This window comes from Hemicordylus capensis, chromosome 5 (assembly GCF_027244095.1).
Source record: "Hemicordylus capensis ecotype Gifberg chromosome 5, rHemCap1.1.pri, whole genome shotgun sequence".
Lineage (NCBI taxonomy): Eukaryota > Metazoa > Chordata > Lepidosauria > Squamata > Cordylidae > Hemicordylus > Hemicordylus capensis.
This window is the reverse complement of record NC_069661.1, coordinates 35,333,396-35,355,041: the sequence shown is the minus strand read 5'-3', so window position 1 is coordinate 35,355,041 and position 21,646 is coordinate 35,333,396. Positions and strand designations below refer to the sequence as shown.

The 21,646-nt window shown below is 45.6% G+C and overlaps 1 protein-coding gene across 4 annotated transcripts in view; it reads right to left on the bottom strand.

The window, feature by feature from the left end:
- Positions 1-20,804, bottom strand: part of LOC128328090 (C-type lectin domain family 4 member K-like) — a 67,308-nt gene extending 46,504 nt beyond the window's left edge. For 2 of the 4 annotated variants that reach the window (XM_053257696.1, XM_053257695.1), the window contains exon 1: positions 20,668-20,800. The gene's annotated coding sequence lies outside the window, so the exon portion shown is untranslated. Of the gene's footprint in view, positions 1-20,667 lie in introns of all 4 variants that reach the window. The other 2 variants (XM_053257693.1, XM_053257694.1) reach the window with 2 other exon arrangements.
- Positions 20,805-21,646: the final 842 nt, after the last annotated feature.

Genomic DNA, 21,646 nt, shown 5'->3' with positions numbered 1-21,646 from the left:
GAGGTCATCTATCTACATGTCTTGGAGTACATTACCCATTTCTTGGTCTTCTGACCTTTGCTTCCTGCTCAAGGAACTTGACCCTTGCCTGCCTTAGACTGTGCTCCTCACCTCTGGCTCTATCTGACTGACAACTGGCTCCTCCTTGGACCCTGACCATACCTGACCATCTTGGATCCAACCTCCTCTGACTCAAACAGCAATGGAGCTTTGTTGAATGGAGCTTTGTACTGAAACAGACCACTGTTTCAATATCAATACCCACATCAACATTTGTAGTGATATTACCCAAACAATTCAAAAACGTCAAGGAAACTGTAGTGAGACTTTGATTGTGCAAATGGTACTCTCCTGTATGTATGTAGAAAAAGTACATCTCTATGCATCCAGGGTGTGGAGATAGTGTTCCTGAGCTGGTGGGCATAACAGCATATTTGAACTTGACAGGCTTCAAGTACCAATGGAAGATGGGTCAGTGTCCAAAATACAAAGTCAAACCCCATTGGCTAGTTTGTTTCTTTCCCTTAAAACTGGGCAAATGTACTCCTCCAGACAACAAAGCAAGTGTTGGACAAAGCCTGTGTCTTTTTCAGGTCATGTTCTCATGACCAGAATGACCAGGGTTACAGAGTTAACCACAATCAGCGAGCCCCACATGCTCCTATGGAATGTGTTGTGAGAACCCAGAATGTCTGGGTAATCTCAGGTTAAATTACTGCTTCACTTTACCAGCATTTAACCGGGATCAAGAACCAGGATTGGACAAACTATATAGGAGTGTGCAGAGCTCAGTGATTGCAGTTAACTCTCTAACTGTGATCATTCTGGTTGTGAGAATGTGGCCTCAAAGAGATCCATTTGATATCTTAAATCTCATTGCAGTTGTCCCCCTCACTGTTGCATTTGTTGCTATTCAAAATGTATGAGTTATGTTGCTAAGGGCCAAGACAATGACAGCATCATGATACAATAGGCAACGCTGCCCTTGCGAGCACCATTTATCAACTATTTATCATTGTTTGATGACAGATGGATTTGTGCACAGAATCATAGCTAAATCAGTGAAAACCAAGTCCAATTGAATCCATTTGTGTGCATAAAGCCTATTCCCACTTGATACCATCAAAAGCTGTCTTGGTGGCTAGTGATGCTGCAGCTGTGCAGAGAGAGCTGTTTTTGGACAGGTGTATCATATAACAACATTTTTTGGCATTATTTGAACATGGAACACTTGGAGGAAACCAGTCTTGCCTGGATCTGACATTCTGACACTTCCTGTGTAATAGCTTCCAACCTCTAAACATATATAAATACTCACCCACCCCCCACTCCACCCTCTGCATCATTATTGATGATTGAAGCAAGCTGATAGATGGTACAGCCTCTGGGACTTCATCCAGATGGATTTTTTTCCCCTGGACTACTGCATTTGGAGTTTCAAGGAAAGATCATTCAGGGTGAGCTGCACCACTTTCAGAACCACCAGAGATTCACATCCTGGGAGTAACAACAACTTACTTGCAATATTAGGATTTGTGTGGGTGAACATATGAAGCTGCTTAGACTGAGTCAGACCATTGGCCTGTCTAGATCAGCACTGTGGACACTGACTGGGAGCTGCTTTAGGCAAGGGTTTTCCCCCAGCCTACCTGGAGATTAAATCTGGGCACTTCTGCATGCTAAGCATGTGCTCTGCCTGACTTACAGCATCGGTCTTGGATGTCAAATTAGCCCTTATTTCTTTTTTTGATTCCCACACTGTCAAAATTTAGATTGTTAGCTCTTCAGCAAAGTAACTTGTGGCTGGTTTTTGGTTTTTTGACTTATATTAGTCTGTAAAGCATGATGTATATTGGTTTATCTGTGTGTCTAAAAATTTTCTAAAATGCCCTTTAGTAAAATTAACAGATACCATCTAATAAAATGAAAATAAAATAAGTGTGTGTGTGTGTGTGTGTGTGTGTGTGTGTGTGTAAAACTACCATTAAACAAACTGTGAACCATAAAACAAAGCAATCCCATACCATTCAGCAGGCAAGATTAAAAACAATGGTAAAACCACCTTATAAGACGTGCTTGGTCTAACACATGTCTTTGCCCAAGGCCAACCAACATCAAGTTTGGAGCCAGGTGAGCCTTCTGCAGTTGGGGTGCCACCAGGGGCGGCTCGTGAGCTCACCTCCGGGGGGGGCGGTAGGCGGCTTCTTCTGTAAATGGAGCCGGTGCTCCGTGCCGCCCAGCAGCCCCCGTGGTGGGGAATCGCCTCCGCCACTCACCTGGACGCTGGCGGGGGCTCGCCTCCGTGGGAGCCAGGTGAGTGGCGGAGGTGATTCCCCACTGCGGGGGCTGCGGGGCGGCATGGAGCACCGGCTCTGTTTACAGTTAAAGAAGCCGCCTGCCGCCCGCCCCCCCGCCCCCCCCCCCCCGAGGTGAGTTCACGGGCCGTGCCTGGGTGCCACATGCAGGAACACTCTCTCCCTGGTCACGGCTTAATCAGTATCGGATGGTGGGGATCCCAGAGAAGGGCTTCCGGTGATGAACTCAGTGTTTCACATTTCAAGCTGAACAGCCATCCACCATTTGGTGGTGGCAGCAATGACAATAACAGGTGCCTGGAGTAGGGATGTGCGAACCTGCTCGAGGTTGAGCCGGTTCACAATTGAACTGGGCCGGCTCAAGGGTTCGCCCTTGAGCCAGACTGGGCCCACTTCAGCTCAACCTCTCGCCGATCCAGTGTTCAAAATGTTTTTTTAAAATATGTTATTTTATTTTATTTATCATATTTTTATACCACCTGATATGTAAATCTCTAGGCAGTGTACAAACCTCAGCATTAAAATAGCAGGTTAAAAAGACATAAAACACGATAAAAACAATATAAAAATTATTAAAATTATTAAAATTCTAATTAAAACCTTGCAAGAAAAGGAGAGCCTTGAGGGTCTTCCTGAAAACAGAGAAGGAGATGCTCTTATTTCAGCAGGGCACATATTCCAAAGCCCTGGGGCAGCCACAGAGAAAGCCCGGCCCTGAGTCGCCACCAGAGAGCTGGTGGCAACCGTAACCAGACTTCTCCAGAAGATCGTAAAAGGCAGGAGAGTTCATGACAAAGGAGGTTCTCTCTTAAATAGCCTGGTCCCAAGCCATTAAGGGCTTTATAGGTAATAACCAGCACTTTGTATTTCACCCGGAAACGTATTGGCAGCCAGTGCAGTTCTTTCAAAACCAGTGCTATATGGTCCCTTCATGTTGTCCCAGAGACCAATCTGGCTGCCACATTCTGTACCAATTGTAGTTTCCAGACTATGTACAAAGGCAGCCCTACACAGAGTGCATTACAGTAGTCAAGTCTGGAGGTTACCAGCATATGTATCACAAATTTTAAGGTCATTCACCTCTAGAAATAGATATAGCTGACATATCAGCCGAAGCTGATAAAAAGTGCTCCTGGCCACCGCCTCAACCTGAGAAACCAGGGAGATATTTGGGTCCAGGAGCACTCCCAGGCTACACACCTGATCTTTCAGAGGGAGTGTAACCCCATCCAGAACAGGCAGAGGTATATCTAAAATAGGCATATCTGAAAGAGGCAGATCTGGGTCTGGGGTTATTTTAAACTCACCACTGGGCTCAGGGTTATTCTGCTGCCTCCAGGGGATGCTGCCATGGCTGCAGGGGTGTGTGTGTCTGAAGCTTCCCCTTCGCCCTTTTTGGGCTGGTTTGGCCCGTTTTCAGGCCTTTCTAGCCCTCTCCCAGCTCATGGTGACCATTTGAAAGGCAAACTGGGGGGGGGGCATTTTCAAGCCGAATGGGGGGGGGTGTTCAGGGGTGCACAAAACTGAACATGCACAGTCCAGTTTGAGTCCGATCCAGACTCAAACCGATCCAGATAAATCGGTTTTGTGCACACCCCTAGCCTGGAGCTGAGATGCCACCACCCTCTCAATCACCTTGCCTAAGTATAGGAGGCTGGAGACAGACCTATAATTGCCTAAGTCTGAGGGTTCCAATGCAGGTTTCTTCAACAGTTGTCTATAAATTGCCTCCTTGAGACAAGGAGACATCCTGCCATCCATCAGAGAAGCATTAATGATCTTAGCAAGGCCCTCTCCAATAATCTCCCTGCTAGATCGTATAAGCCATATAGGGCAAGGATCAAGAGAACAGGTAGTAAGACAAAGTGCGCCAAGCAGCTTGTGCATATCCTTAGGAGTCGCAAACTGAGATTGATCCAATTTAACCATGGAAGAGGAGCTGCTGGACACTTCCATAGTAGGCTCTGCAACAACTATAGAGCCTAGTTCAACTCGAATGTAAATACAATTTACATTTTATCTGCAAAAAAAAACAACCCTCATTAAAACATCACAATGGGTAATTGATGGATACAAATTCTCATTCAAGGAAGGAGGGGCATTGATTCGCCCTCTCAGAACCCTAGGCAACTCTGCTGGATGTGAGCTTGCAGAAGCAATGTGGGCAGAAAAGAACTGCTTTTTTGCTGTGCACATTGCCAGATCATAGATCTTTAAACACACTCTGTGTTGTAATCTGTCGGATTCAAGCTGAGCCTTTCTCAGCAAGGTAGACTCTAGCTGTCTACCTTGCTGCTTCAGCCTCCATAGTTCTTCTGTATACCAATTTACAAGCAGGTTGGAGAGGGCCCTTAGGAGCAATCATGTCTACTGTCCTAGTAAGTTCATTATTCCAAGTCTGCACCAGGGCATTAACAGAATCACTGGCAGAACCAACCTTAATGCCTTCCAAGACTCCTTGGAATCCTATTGGATTCAATAGCCTTTTTGGGTGAACCATCCTAATAGGTCCTTCACTCCTGTGGAGGAGAGTTGTTGATGTAAGTCGGACCTCAACAAGATGGTGGTCCATCCATAACAACTGGGAAATCACAAGAGTCCCCACCTATGGAACACCATCCTTATCAGAGCAAAAACCCAAATTGAGTGTGTGAGCAGCAATGTGTGTTTGTCCTAGAACATTTGGGATAGGCCCATAATTGTCATGGCTGCTATGAACTCCTGATCTGATCCAGTCTAGTTAGTTCCAAAATGGTCCCAATCTATCCTTGGTCTCCAGGTGTAGGTACACACACTCAGTATAGGCCAATTTCCTGACAGGAACCCTGGTATGGGAGATATTAGTCTTATACACCACATAGTGGTGGAGGGAGACCAGCGGCGACCCATGTTCAGCCACCACCATGGCCCCTTCACCCTACCCCCTTCGTCTGACATCATATGCTGGACACATTTAGCCATGCCCCTCACATCTGCCGTCAGATGCGGGAACATGGTTTAGCTCCCAAACGGGGCTGTGTGGCTACATTCAAGAGATAAACCACACACCCCACATCTGCCGTCAGACGCAGGGGGTGTCAGGGCCACAAGGCACAGCCCTGAGGGGTGGTGGCCCAGGTTCCTTGAACCATGTTGTCCAGTGATGGCTCCGCCCCTGACACCACAGCCACTCCTCCTCCCCACACACAACCTCTCACCTGCTCCACAACAGAGTATCCTGCCAGGAGAAGCTCAGCCCAAGCTGGACCACTAGCCTCCCTATCCAGGTCTCTGTAACACATACTAGGTCAGCTCCATCATCCACAATCAAATCATGGATTATTTGTTTGTTTAGGACATTTGTATACCTATACAAAAAAAGGTCCTTGGGCGGTTCACGATAGAAAAACCATTAAAACATTAACATGATTACAACAATTTAAAATACAATAAAAACTCTAAAAACCAAAGCTTTATAACTATTTATGTTTTATTTTGAAGTGATCTGGCATTACAAAGAAGCAAGATGAGGTTCTCTGGGCAGTTGGTACTGCTTCTCAAAGTCAAAGGGCTGGCAGGAGGGCTGGAAGGGGTAACAGCTATTACATTTCTGATCTCCCTTCCCCTGTAACAGCCTGCAAACTTGCCAACACCACATCTACTCTGTTCCCTGCCCCACTGGAATAGCCCCAGGAACACCCACCTCCCAATCTCCAGATACACCAAAACACATACCTGTATAGACCTAGTTAATAAAGAGAGAGGTTTTTAAAACAACAGCATGGCTTGCCTCAGCCCTCAGTCCCATCCCCAGAGGCCAGCCTCCTTTGGCAGCTGGCTTTGGCGGCCGCTTACTAGGTGGCCCACCCAGCAGCCCACCATCAGCTGCACCAACAGCTGCGCCTTTGGTACAGCCCTTGCCTTTATAGCTACAACGGCGGCCATCCCCTCCTTCTAGCAACAGACATAGCTGAAAGATGTTACAATTAGCCAGAAGATAGGTAAACCACAAAGTAACAGAGAAAAGCACAGGAGAGTCTCTTTGCCGGTAGATCTTACAGTTGTCCTTGGCTGTCCTCAGAATATGAGAAACCAATAAAGATAAGCTCCCAACACTGCTGCCCGTCACTACTACTTCTTCTCCCTGTATGGGAGCAGTTAAGCTGCCCCTTGAAACTTTACAAATATTCCTCACTCATCCCACCCCACCCCCAAATCACCCTGGTCCATCTCCATCCTCGTTCAGCACCCGGCCAACAATCTATTACAAGGAATGTCAATAACAGAACTTGTGTTTTGGGCAGTATAAAAATATGTTAAATAAATATGTTGAATGAATAAAATAAATAATCTATTACAATGAATCTTTGACTCAGTACTAATCCTTTGAGGGAGCCTTTGCACCTAATGGCGCAGTGAGGAAGTAACTTGCCTAGGGAGCAAGAGGTTGCCGGTTCGAATCCCCGCTGGTATGTTTCCCAGACTATGGGAAACACCTATATCAGGCAGCAGCGATATAGGAAGATGCTGAAAGGCATCATCTCCTACTGCGCGGGAGATGGCAATGGTAAACCCCTCCTGTATTCTACCAAAAGAAAACTACTGGGCTCTGTGGTTGCCAAGAGTCAACACCGACTTGACGGCACAACTTTTGCAGAACTCTAGGTTCACTGCTGCACCACCCTGGCCAAAACAGAGCCAGCAGTCACTCAAGCACAGAGCCATGTGCCTCTCATATTACAGTTAGCAACTGACATCCAGACTAATGCAGTGCTTCAGTAAATGTGTTGTAGTAGCTAATTATGCTAAGTCTGGAGCTCATATTCCAGACTCGTGCAGACATCTTTTTTGCTAACAAGGTGCGCAGCCTAGGAACATAGGAAGTTGCCTTGTACAGAATCAGACCATTGGTCCATTTAGTTCAGAACAGTCTAAACTGACTGGCAGCAACTCTCCAAGGTTTCAGGAAGGAGTTTTTCCCAGTCCTTCTTGGAGATGCTGCCAGGATTGAACATGGGACCTTCTGCATGCAAGCGGATGCTCTACCACTGAGCTTCTAGCCCTATCCGCTAAGGGGAAGATCTTACAGTGGACAGTGTAGTCTGCTATGTAGTCACCTGTCCAAATACAAAGCAGGCATTGCTCATATGTTTTTTATTTATTTTATTTAGTTAGATTTATATGTCGCCCTACTCCCATAGTACTCAGGGTGGCTTACAAGCAATAACATACACAACAACACAATTTCATAAAAATATATCTTACATAACCTCATAAACCACAATCTCATACAATACTCATTCCACATGACATAATAACCATAGATTACAAGATCACTCTACAACCAGCTATCTCAGCGACCGAACACCCGGTAGAACATTTCAGTCTTACATGCCTTACGAAAGGCCAACAGATCATGGAGAGCTCTGATATTATCCGGGAGACCGTTCCATAGAGTTGGGGCCACCACTGAGAAGGCTCTGGCTCTCGTTGATTGCAGTTTAATATCCCTAGGGCCCGGGATCACCAAGGCATTACTTGTGGCTGATCTCAGGACCCGGCGAGGAACATATCAAACAAGGCAGTCTTGGAGGGCCCCGTACCATGTAGGGCTTTAAATGTTAAGGTTAATACCTTAAACTTAACCCAGGACTCAACCGGCAACCAGTGCCACTGAACAAGCAAAGGTGTCACATGTTCTCGCCAAGGCGCTTCAGTAAGGACCCTGGCCGCTGCATTCTGCACCAGTTGCAATCTCCGAGTTAGGCGCAGTGGCAGCCCCACATAAAGCGAGTTGCAATAATCTAACCTGGAAGTGACCGCCACATGGATCACAGTGGCCAAGTCCAGAGGGGACAGATAGGGGGCCAGCCGCTGTATTTGGCGTAACTGAAAGACTGTTTTGCAGGGAACTTTGGTGCAACAGCCCAGCTTGAAACATCCCTATGACTTTGCAAGGCTATGCAACATCTTGCATCAGTGCAGCTTTACCCATTATGCAAGCACTTAGTTACAGGCAGCATATGAGAAAGCATTTGCTCGCTTGCTTTGCACAGAACCGTGATGCAAAAGTGAAGGCCCTTTTCGTATCAGCAAAGTTATGCGGTTCTTTTGGAATGGCATCTAAATCTCGACTGGATACAGCTTTGGGCTCGAATGCCTCCCAGCAAGGTGCAAAGTACTTTCTTCCCCCACAAACTTCAGCAAGAGCCTGGGCACTCGGCACCTCGCTGGCAAAGCTCAACACCGCACAGGACTGAGTTCTTTCTGAACAGTAATCACTCAATTGCTCCAGTTAGTGTTTGATCTCAGGCAGCACACACGAGATGGGACACCTTATATGCTGTTAGGCCATGTCGTCACTCTCAGATGGCTGCATCAATGAGCACTCATGCACGACTTAAAACAAGGCAGCAATACCCCAGCAGTTTTAGCACACTGCAGCCAATGGCATTTACGGAAATTGCAAGCCATAAATCAAGGTATTTGGCAAACGGCATTTATTTAAAGAATTGTTTTTAGCAACATCATGCCTGTAATCTAGACCAGAAACAATGGGGGCGGGGTGGACTTTCAGCAGTCTAGGTTCTCTCCCCTCCTCACCCCAAGCTGTATGATTTATGGCACTGGATTTAAAAATGTGAGCTGAGACACGTGTTTGGTGACTGAAATGCGCACTCTGCTGTTCTGGATGGACACTAGGAGGGGGGAGCCCTGAAAAGTATAACACAGATGTTACGGACTACAGCAGGAAACGTCAAGGTAGGGGCTTGTCTCAGGTCCACAACATTTGTCATAGTGAACTCCTGTTCCCAATCCTTCCCCACAGTTTTCCAGCGATGTACTTAGCATGTGACCTCTACGTGGCTGCACAGTTTCCCCCAACTGTTTTCATAGCTCATAAAGCGTTTAGGAAGTGTTTATAAAAATTGCTCGAGGAACCTGTGCCACAGAGATCTTGAGCCTGGGTCTCAGTGGTCCAGCTTCGATTTAGTTCACAGAGAAGGGATTTTTTTTATTTTATAAAATTGTAAATGCCCCAGTAACATCTGTACACGAACCCTCCCGGGAGAGCACTGAGACACAGTCAGGTTTAATGTGTGTTATTTGGCCAAGTTTCTCAAACATGTGATGCTTGACTTACTTCCCCCATGAAATAACACATGCGAGTGCTTTGCTTTCCCTCTTTATTGATGGTCACTTTCAGTTATCTGACTGTGGTGGGAAGAGATATTATGTCATAAACACCACAGCAACATCTGCGAAGAATCCTCTTGGAATGCAACATATTAACTGTCAAACCCAAAGGGTACTCTTGGATCAAAAGTCCACAACGTATGGTACTTGACCCATCATCCTAAGAGTGTTCACATGCCTTTTCATGTATGATCTTGCAATCAGACGCAGCCAGAGATATGTCACAACCAAACACTAGGGTACAAATCCCTACAGAGTACTGCGAAAACATAACAGTGAAACAAAGCCATGTCAAACTGGAAAGGGATTCAAAGGCCCTCAGTTAACCAAATGCAATTAACAAAGCCAAATTTCTCACTAATGAAGAGGGAATCCCTTGCTTCCCCAAAGAAATAGCCTTAAGATTTTTTTTTTGGTGAAATTCATAATTGGTTGGTTTTTTAAATTAACCATGTACTTGGAGAGGAAAAGGAAAAAATGTGTAGGGTTAGTACTATCACTATATTATTAATTTGTATTCAACCAAGGCAAGTGTCCTGATCCAAGGCCATTAATTCCAAAGGCATCATAAGCACACACAAAGGTGAAGAGTGCATGTACTGTAGTTTTAAATTAAATGTGAGGGTTGCAGAAGGTAACAGATGGCTATAACCCTCTGTGTGGGAAATGTGGACATAATGTAGAAATCTGAAATTGAACCCATTGTTATGTTTGATCATACAGTGGTCCCTCGACTTACGAACTACTCGACATAAGTATTTTTCGAGTTACAAACGGCAGTTTTAGATCCGGTTTTAGAGGCGGTTTTTTCGACTTACAAACTTTTAGATGGGGTTTCCTCGACTTACGAATTTTACATGCGGTTTCCTTGACTTGCCTGCCTGTTTACTGCCTGTTTATTTTTGAAAAGAAATGTTCCTGTGCAGTTTGCAAGCCTTACTGGGGGGTCTGGGTCTTTTTTCTAGGCTCCGGAACGCATTAATCCGTTCCCAATGCATTCCTATGGGAAACCGCTTTTCGACTTACGAACTTTTCAACTTACAAATGTGCATTCGGAACGGATTAATTTTGTAAGTAGAGGGACCACTGTATTTACAAAAAAAAAGCTAAGAAATGTTTCATACATTATCACAGCAGTAAAGAATTTTTATGCAAAATACTGGCAATCAGGAGATGTATAAAGTGTAAAAGAATGAGAACGAGGTGTATGAATGTGACTAAATCGATGAATTATGTGCAGGTGAAGAAAGGAAGAAAAAGAATAAAGGCATTTGTGACAAAGTGGATTATCTTCATCGAGTTCTCAAATAACAAAACATTAGGCCAGATTGGACTATACTTTGCCCAATCAGCTCACCCCATATGATAAAGTCATAAGTGCACTGTGAGCATGCATGTGTCATGCATGCATGTCTCATGCATGCACTGTTCCTTAATCATGTGGTGGTATTATGGCTCATCCAATGGCCCCTCTACATGTGGTCGAAATGCTACGTGAAATTGCTGGCAAAGGCATATTGGATCTTTATATGCAACTGGGGACAGACTGGGCTTAAGGTCTGCCGTATCATGGGGGTATACTCATGAGCAGTCCTACCCAGTAGGGCTGCTCACATGGAGCACCAGAATTGGCCCGATTCCGGCACTGCCCTGCTGGGTAGCTGAAGCTTTTCCCTCAGGCTATTACTGAGGCAGAAGGGTGTGAGCATGCCTTTCCAACCCAGTCCCCGGTCGTGTGCATGCTCAGGCTGCCTGCAGTCAGGCAGGAGGAGTGCTCCTGATGTGGTGCATTGTGGGATGCTGGAGGACTTCCTCCTCCAGCTCCTGGCTCTGACACTCACTGGGATGCAGCTCATGTGCTGCGGTGAGTGGCAGAGCTTAGCAAAGGTGATGATGGTGTGCAGGGAGGCAGGGAGGAGCCTGCCTCCCTACCAACCCTCCCCAGGTCCGAGCAGGTAGGTCGTGTGAATGACCTTCATGTATCGTTTGAATCTGAGCACCTTCTCCAAAGTTTGGCTTTCACAGGTTAGCTTCTTGAAATATGCAGCTTGATGTAATCTGCTCAGACATTTCAATACCAGGCCAACATATATTGATGGCGGGTTGCGGGGGGAGGGGGAGGGGAGAAGGAATTGTACAAGGAAAATTAGTAACTTAATAGAAAGAGTTGATTTCTGCTTTGCCAAGGAAGGTGCGTATGATAAGCTCACTGCAGTGGTTAAGCAAACTGTGTATTATGAAGTATGCATTGGTCTCCAGTTGGTCCCTATCAGACCAGCTGTGGGGGTAGACAGCTGAGCAGGGTTTTAATCTAAAGCGATTGGAGACTTATGTAGCCACCTTACAAAAGAACTAGGAACCTTCATCCAAAGAACTGGCTGGTAAGTTCAAACCAATATTTGAAATTTAGCTGCCCTTGCCCAGTTCTCTTTGTCTCTCACTGCCCCGCACTGTCTCTCCTCTTGCACCAACTTTGCCTCTCACTGCCCCTCAGTTCTCTTTGTCTCCCTCACTGCCCTCTCAAGACTGACATGTCACAAGGCTGGAACATCCTCAATGCAATTCCTAAAGATCAGGGGTCCACAGTTTTGACTTGATTTCTGCCACCAACCCAAAATGGTGCTCAGCCACCAAGAAAGCACCCCTGTGCACTTGTCCAGGAACAAAAGGCCCACGTGGAGGGCTTACTCAACTTCTGCTCCAGAGCAGCTGTAAGCCAGTAACTCCCTACATGAGCCTCCCATTCCTGGGCCGAGGAGCTTGCTTGGTTCCAGAGTGCCACAAAGCAACCCCTCCACTCCCATATTCCTTTCTTCCCTGCTGCTGAGCAAGAAATAAAGGTAGGAGCTAGTTTGTTTGGCCCTGGGTGGCCAAGGTGTACTCCAGCCACCTTGGCAAGGCAGCGCCAAAGAACCTCCAGCCTTTCTCACAACATCAGAGCTGGGGAAGGGGCAGAGATCACACCACCACTGCCAGGGCAATCCCCTCCCACTTCTCCTGCTCCGGCTTTGGGAGGAAGGCTGAGGTTTGCCATGCTTGCTGGGTGTAACGAGGTGCATGTGCAGTCTTGGAAGCCTGCTAAAGATCAGCTGCCCTGTCAGGGTTTAGGCTCTGCCCTAGACCAGCTTGGCTCCCTGGCACATAGTCCCCAGCCCTTCAAACTTCCTTGACTATTCACTTCCTACCTGACTCTGGTCGGCCACGCCTCTGGTAACCGTACCTCATATAAGGATTTGCCTCAGTCTCCCTTTGGCTCCTTTTTTCTTCAACTCCATGTCACCGTTATCCATTGTTTCCTCAAGTTCATGGCTGCTAAAGCCTACATTGTCCTACTTTCTCTAGTCATCAATGGGTGCTTTTGTTGGAGATGGAGTTCCAGTGCCTCGACCTTGTGCACCAACTGTCCTAATGACCACGAGGTACGTTGGGAGCAGAGGTAGCTAGTGAGGGTATCCTTACCTGTCCCTGCCAGGGGTGGAGCCACCATTGGGTGAATAGATTCAAAGAACCCAGGCTGCCACTCCCCAGGGGTTGTGCCTCATGGCCCTAGACATGCCCCCCACATCTGACATCAGACACGGGGTGTGAGATTTTTCTCCAAAACAGAGCAGCATGGCCCTGTTTGGGAGCAAACTTGGCCAGCACTGCATGTTCGCAGCATGGCCAGAGTGACTCAGGGAGAGTCACTCCGGCCGTGCAGCGAACGCTGCGCTGGACAACTGAGCTCCTAATGGGGACACATGGCCCTGTTTGGGAGTGAAACCACACCCTTGTGTCTGATATCAGGCATGGAGGGCATGGCTAAATGTCCCCTGCGACTGATGTTAGATGCAGGGGGCGGCGCTAGGGGAGCTGCGGCGGAGGCAGCAGCCTGCCCACCTATGGCCTCCCTCCGCGACTGGTCCCTGCTTTCCTCTACTCTATGACCTCTGCTTTGACTCCTCAGGTACAGTCCTCTTCCTTTCCTCCTAGAGAGAAGATAAAAACATCTCTCTCTCTCTCTCCCTACCTATTCATTACGTAGCTGATAGATAGGATAGGCATTTCCTATCTCTAATGTATTTCACCAAAAAACTAGTTAAGTAACTTAGACTCTACAGTGATCTCCATGCCTGTTACTTAAATAGCTGCAACAACTAAACTCTGCACTCTGTAACGGGAGTAGTAGCTTCCTTGGCGCTTTGCTAAATAATCACAAACCCCAACAGCACTGGAGGAAGGGAAGCAGGCACTCCTGCTTCCCTTCCCCCCAGTGCATCCATATGACACATTTCCCTCCTGACAGTTATACTGTGAAGTTTTTTTTCCTAGAGCTGCCTTTCTCATTAACCCCTTCTCACCCCTCTTCCCTGTCTGATCTGCCCTTTCCCTCAAGCTCCTTCACCCTCCCTTTCCTTCTGTTCCTGTTCCTCAATCTATTGCCTGCTCTGCGCTGTTCCTTCATCCACCCTGCCTCTGCACTCCTTGCTGTTTAACCTCCCTAACTCTTAAGGGCTGTTGCCCAGTGTACTCCACAACACTACTTCTGCTCCTGTGCAAGATTTTATTCCCAGCCAAACTTACACCACCCCTTTCCTGCACAGAAGCAACCCTTCTAACATCCAGAATACAATCCAGAAAAGTCAGTACTGTAGCAGTGTTTTAGGAAAGAACTTTAGTCTATATTTTTATTCCTTACATTTGCCCAAGGAAATGTTTTTAACTGCAGAGTACTGAAAGACCCTCCAGGATAAGATTGGCATGAGACTGGATCTGATTCGATTTCAAAGGGCTATATACAACTCCCATGATAATGCTGCAGCTTTGGCAATGGTGAAATCCTTTCACGGGATTTCGTATTATTAAAACCAAAAAAGTTCAGGAATCAGACGTAGGAAGCAGTCCTGCAAGCGAGCAGAACAGAGCAGTTGGCTTTCCGCCCATAACAGAAGCCACTCCATAACTGTTAATGAGTGGCCACTTTTATGTTGTTATAATAGGATTTGAGGAATGCCAAGAGACATGTTGGGTGGATTATATGCACACAATTATCCTTTCTGGGACTTGGAATCTACCCCAGAATACCAGGGCCACTCTAGCAGAAGAGACGAGTGCCTACAACCTTGATTCCTGCCAATGGAACTTTGGCCTAGTAATATACCCTAATAAGCAGCTGCAAGGCACATAATAGTGTGTAGCTAGAAACCAAAAGAAATATTAATTTCAGTGGCTTGAATTATTTTCCATTTGCGCCTTGGCTCAGTGCACATGCCTTGTCTCTTTCTCTTGGGGACGAACCTCTCCCTTCTGCAAAGAAACCAGCCGGGTAAAGAGAGGCATGTGTGTTGCATTCATTTGTCACATATTCACAAATATCTATATTGCGTTGTGCTCGTGGCAGTGAAACAGAGGTTGGCTGAGCTCAGGTAATGGTAGAAACCTTCCAGCTCAGTGTTCTTCATGGTAAGGCCCGGGGGCCAGTGGCGGGCCCCATCAACCCTAAGTGTAACTCCCTAATTAATTGTTTATTGGGCCTGTGTGATGCTTCAGCCAAAGCCTAATACGTTGCATTAGCACACCGTTGGAAGGTGTGCTCAGAGTGCTTCCCAGGATGATCCTCTTACAGCTCTTAAGAGAGGGCTCCATCTCTCTTAAAGGGCCCTCCCAGCACAGAAAAAAGCCCAGGAATGTGTGGAGGACAGCACAGTGGGGAAAGGCTCTCACACTGAAGGTTTTTTGCCCAAGTGACCCCTGCTTGGAAAATAGTGACGATCACTGTTATAGAGATTGCTTCTGTGAAAGAAAGAACTATTGTCATTTTGACTGGGAATAGCATCTTAATGTTTGCTTTGATTGTCCTTGACACAAACTGAGGCGAGTCTCACAATCAGTGAGACTCGCTGAAATGAGGTCTGAAGAGTCACGGAGGCGGCGGGGACTGCAGGGATTGGAGGCATGCTGGAGAGAGACACACACACCGGGAGGCGCGGAGCCGTGCCACGACAATAGATGATCAAAATGATGGAGCGCTCGCTCCGTTAACCTCGGCTAAGGGAAGGGGTACTTTGGGGGCTTTGCTGCTGGGCTGCGCAGCTCCTGTTGCAGCACATGATCGGCCAAAATCAGGTGAGGTTCTCTTAGCCCAATTTCAGCCGATCGTGAGAATAGCCTCACTGACTTTCAACAGAAGTATGGCCACATTGACCGGCCGTCTCCCCACCATAATCCAACAGCTCTGGATTTCCTATTTCCTGAGCCACTTGTTGGAGGAGAGCACTGAAGACAACCCAAACTAGGTGTTAACATGACAAAGCAGAATCCTTCAATGCCTACTAAATAAAAAGTTCCAAGGTGCTGGTTTTGACATTTAAAGCCCTTAAGAGTTTGGGATCAGATACAGAGGGACTGCTGCTCCCAAGGGTTTTTGCCCTCTTAAGGAGTCATCGGAGGGGGCTCTGCTCCATGTACCAATAATGAGCGAATGGTAGAACAAATCCCTTGCATGTATCATTATCATTATTATTATTATTATTATTATTATTACTACTACTACTACTACTACATTTATATCCCGCTTTCCCTCCAAGGAGCCCAGAGCGGTGTACTACATACTTGCATTTTTTCCTCACAACAACCCTGTGAAGTAGTTTAGGCTGAGAGAGACATGACTGGCCCAGAGTCACCCAGCTAGTATCATGGCTGAATGGGGATTTGAACTCGGGTCTCCCTGGTCCTAGTCCAGCACTCTAACCACTACAATATGCTGGCTTTCGTGGAGAGACCCAATTCCTCACATAGGAGCATAGGAAGCTGCCTTATACTGAGTCAGGCTGTTGGTTCATCTAGCTTAGTATTATCTACAAGTCTACAGGCAGGAATCTCTCTCAGTCTTATCTTAGAGATGCCAGGGAGGGAATCTGGGACCTTCTGCATGCAAACATACAGGTGCTCTTCCCACAGCAGCCCCATCTCCTAAGATTCCAAGCATCTTACAGTGCTTGGAACATAGGAACATAGGAAACTGCCATATACTGAGTCAGACCATTGGTCTATCTAGCTCAGTATTTTCCACACAGACTGGCAGCAGCTTCTCCAAGGTTGCAGGCAGGAATCTTTCTCAGCCCTAACTTGGAGATGCCAAGGAGGGAACTTGGAACCTTCTGCTCTTCCCAAAGTGGCTCCATCCCGTGAGGGGATATCTTACAGTGCTCATACTTCTAGTCTCCCATTAACCAGGGCAGACCCTGCTTAGCTAAAGGGACAAGTCACATTTGCTACCACAAGACAATTCACAAGACAATTTATGCTTGCTACCATTTCCCCCCAAAAAGATCTCAGCTAGCATGATAGGAAAGATCCCCATCTGAGGCAACCCCTTACCCGCGAAAGAAGCCAATCGCATCTAACAAATCCAGAACCAGCAATCCAAAACACTGGCTAAATTATCAGTCTGCACAGCCCAGCAAAATAACCAGGTCTTGACTCACCACCTAAAAGACTGAAGAATGTGGCCAATTGGGCTTTTGAGGGGAAGGCCTTCTGTGGGGGTTGGTGGTGCCTGCCTGCCACAAAAGGTCCTGTTCTTCATATCTCTCTGCCATAATTCAATGGCAAAGACATCCTAAGCAGAACCTCAGATGACAGGAAAGCATGTATGAATAAAATGAGTGAAGATTCACCTGATAATCCCAACTGTAGGCACATGCAAACCTTCAATCCTATGAAGAACTCTTGACCTCCAAAAGGTATGGCCTGCTGCCACTATAGTTTTGCAGAAGCTTTGCAGCTGCTGCCAGCAACACATACCTCTCTCGCAGAATATAGGAAATGGGGGCCATAACCAAAAAGAACATGTGAAGTAAACCATAATTCCCTCAGCACAGATACCAAACTTAAATCATTCTGCAATTCAATATCAATTGTATGCTGCTGGATAATGTCCTACTTCTTATAGCCTAAAGGAAGTAAAAAATCAGGCAAAAGGCCACAAAAAGACAATTTACAAAGTATAGTCTTTGTTCAGGCAGATTGAAAACAGTTCTTCAGAATTATAGGCGTCAATCCTGTCAACGTAAGATTAAGTCTAAGTCAGAAAATAATGGTAGCCATCCAAACCCTGGCTTCCCTTGGGTTTTGGAATGCGCTCCCTGTTGAAATAAGAGCCTCCCCATCTCTGGTAACTTTTTAAAAGGCACTGGAAACATATTTATTCGCCCAGGTTTTTAATTAGATTTATAGTTTTGATACTTTTAATGTTGGGTTTTAACTGATTTCAATGTTAATCATTTTAATGTTTAAACGATTTTAATTGTTTAATTGATTTTAATGTTTGAATGATTTCAATTGTAAACTGCCCAGAGACGCAAGCTTTGGGCAGGATAGAAATGTGTTATATAAATAAATTTTAAAAAATCATACCTGACTCCATTCGCAGTGCAGCATTTGCGACGCATCTGGTTATAATAAAAAGAGCTTTTAGAAAACCTGATTGGACTCTTTCAAGTGGGCCAAAATTAGAATATGGGCCCAACTGAGCTCCATATAAAAGTTGAGCAAGTGACTTGGCAGTAAACAGTTTAATGGCCGTGGGAAGAAAACTTCCTCAAGTATGGTAAAATCTTAAAATACCCATGGCCTTTCTCTGAGCCAACGAAGAAGCATATTTCACTTGTGCAGTTTTCTTCCCATTGGCCTGAAAACCCACACCTAAATATTTAAAACAGCTTATTTGCGCAATCGATTGTCCAAAACAAAAATCATGGTTTTCTCCACCCAGCCACAAATTTATAAATGGTATATAAATGTTTGGCCTGGTGGAGAAAACCATGATTTTTGTTTTGGAATAATTAATAACTACAAGGTCTTCCTTGCAGTGTTGTGCAAGGGCCTTAAGTGCTCTCTTTGGGCCACGTCATCTGCATACAAAACTGCGTCAACAGCATACAAAAAAATAGACAAACGCCTATTTGCCAGCTTAGGGGCATACAGGTCCAAACCCTGTAGCTGGTGCAAACCGGCTGAGAAATGGTGGGTGGGTGGGAGGCAGGAGGAGGAGGAGGAGAGAGAATGGCAAGGCACTGCACAAGAAACAGATGAGACAGATTGTGTATCATCTGTTAATTTGTTGCTGTCTGTTAATGGATCCTGTGCCCATCTACACGCTCCCTTAACAGTCAGCAACAAATTAACACATGATGCACAATTTGTCTCATCTATTGATGAGTCAACATCTACTACAACTACATCACACACAAAATTTGTGCTAAGCAGAGATAAGCTCCATGAGCACTATCGTTTGTGAAGTTAATTTGTAAACTGCAATTTTTGCTCTAACTGTGGCTTCCCATTATGTCTGAATTCACAAACAATTAACAAACCACAGTTAGGACCACTGTCTTGTGACAAGCAGATGCTCCACTATGGAGACAGGTGTGAATTTGTGAATGTTGAAGCCTTACCCTGGCTCTAAACCATCTGGGGTATGTCTGGTGTGGGTTCTTAGCTGTCGTTTGAACAAATGTGGTTTCATGTTATGTCTGAACCTAGCCAATGAAGTGGAGTGCAGAGGTAATTCTGTCCACTTTCCTTGTTTTCCAAAGCCTCATTAAGGGTTAATACTTTTTAGCATAAAAATGTGTGGCCAGTTGTGATTTATTTTTATTTTTTAAAGTCACACACTGTCGTTACAACTAGATTATGCTGGGCACTCCAAGAGTTGAAAGAAATACTGAATGTTCAGAACTCATATGTAGGTCATTAATATATAAAAATATCAAACATGAGTTCTGATTAAACCAATTAAGGGGATCTGTGCAAGACTTGCAAATTTATGCAGGCCCGGAAATGTTCGTGGTGGCCCTGGTGATGAAGCTGCTGTGGGCTGTCTTCCTGCCTTTTTTTTTTAATTCCTCTGATGCCTTCAGGCTGTTCAAACATCGTAAACATTTGCAAAACATCAGCTCACTATCAAAACCATCCACTCTCCGTTCTCCCATAGCCCAATCTCGGATAGATAGCCTTTGTTTCCATTCAGCAGTGTCTTTCCTTTCACAATCCCTACTAGCTATGTTTGAAAATTTCACAATGATTTTCATAATGTTTGTTTATGGTTCATGACATCAATGCAAACCGTATGTTTCAGAGCGAGATGCTTGACAGTATAAGCATCTCCAAAAAGCCAAAAAATAAATAATAATAATAAAAAATTATAATCCAACCAATTTTCAAATCCAACACATTTCTCAAGCTAAAGTTCTGTTTAAAGCAGCATTTTTCATGCTATGATTGTTTTAAAGAAGGGGCTTGAGGGGCTTCTTGGACTATATAACCCCTTGTCAATCTATTTTAAAAGGATAATGTGTCTACCAGGGGCGTAGCAAGGTTGGAGTGGGCCCAGAGACAAGATTTTAAAATGGGCCCCCCCCCCCAAGTCCAGGGCCTCCGCACACCCCAGGCCCCCAAGGATTTAAGTCTGATATTCCAAAATAAGTATGCTGCCTGCAAATACATTTCACTGAATACACACACACACACATCACAATATATAGTGATATACATTGAGTACTATACATTTGTATTACTTTTAATGCCTAGAACACACTAGAAAGATGAATGATTAAAATGGGCCCCTCGCTGCAGATTAGCAAAGGAGACTTTCAACCATGCAGGGTGAACCTATGTTTGTTTTCCCAGAATTCTGAACAGATTCAGTCAAGTTTGATTGCAGGAGGTTTTTCACAGGAGGCTTTTAAAGCCCTTTAACACACCTCTCCTCTGGAATGGAGGTGCTGCATTCACATGTTGGCCAGATTTACCCTGAAGTCCCTGCAAGTTATTGGGGAGCAGTTCACACACAAGAAAAATAAAATAAAAGCACCACACATGCTTCACAGTTCTCACTCAGACCTTCTGGGTTGCAAAACAACTTGAACATAAGTGCATTTATAAATGAATGAATGAATAAATAAAATTAATAAAATACTGTTCCAGAAGTTTTTGCAATTTTCTGCCATGAAACAAGCCACTTATAGGACTTTTTAGATAGTTTTTTTAAGTCAGCAAATTTTCCAAGCTGTTTCAAAATAAATATTCAGAGACTTCTCAGTCCCCCCCCCCCAATCCAAGCCCTATGGCAAGCAGATCCCTATATATGGGGGGGGGCGGGAAAGGTAACCACAAAAAGGAGTTCACACTCTACCTGGCAAATGCTGGTCTGGGTTAAGCAGGGCAGCAAGGTGTCTTCTGCTGCAGAGAACACTCTGGCTGCCTCCTCCTTCCTGGCTTGCTTGGGCCCTACTCGAGTTCAGGCTTCACTGCGGCCTACACGGAGGCCTCCGTGGAAGCCCCGCCCACCCGCCGATCAGCTGAGAGGCGGGAGAAAAGGAGCTCTTGGCAGCTGGGCTGCTGCTTCCATTGCGGGCCAGCAGAACAAGCAGGAGAGACCGCGAAGAGGGCAAGTGGCTGAGGGGCTATGGGGCTGGGCAGGGGGCAATGGGGAGTCACATGAGGTGCCCCTGGGGTGCCCCTCCAGGCAGTGGGGCCCCCAGACAACTGTCTCCCCTTGCCCTATCATTGTTACGCGCCTGGTGTCTACTCACACAGCTCTGATGCACGCAATGAAATGTGAGCTTCCTTATTTCTCCTTAACATAACTCTGACCTGGGAAGATGACCATTGCTATGGGTAAGAGATTATTTAATTTCCATACATGTAGAATTCTGTTTCCTTTGGCATCAAGGCAGCAGATAAGTGTCAAGTGTCAAATTCTAAAAAATCAGGTGTTCTGGTTGGGGGGATGCACAAAACCTCCCTAATGAGGCTAGATGTAGACCACCAAGATTAATTTACTTCAGGCCCTAAGATGGGCCTAAAAACACAGACTGTATCAAAAGTGGTTTGTTTGTTTTAAAGTATATCCTTTGCTGCATAAAATTTTCCACTCCCCACTTCTACTCATGCTTTTAAGTATTTTATATTCATGAGAGCATTTGCAACCAACACTTCACAAGAGCAAAGGGCCCAGTTCAAACACTCAGAGCTACTCTTTTACAGTCTTCATTACAAAGGAAATAGTTAAAATCATTCATGTGGAACACTGAAATTGTGTAACTGGAGCCAGTTCAGAAATGCTGCTCTCTCGGCACCTCAGGAAAATCAGGTAATAAATGAGTTCTTCT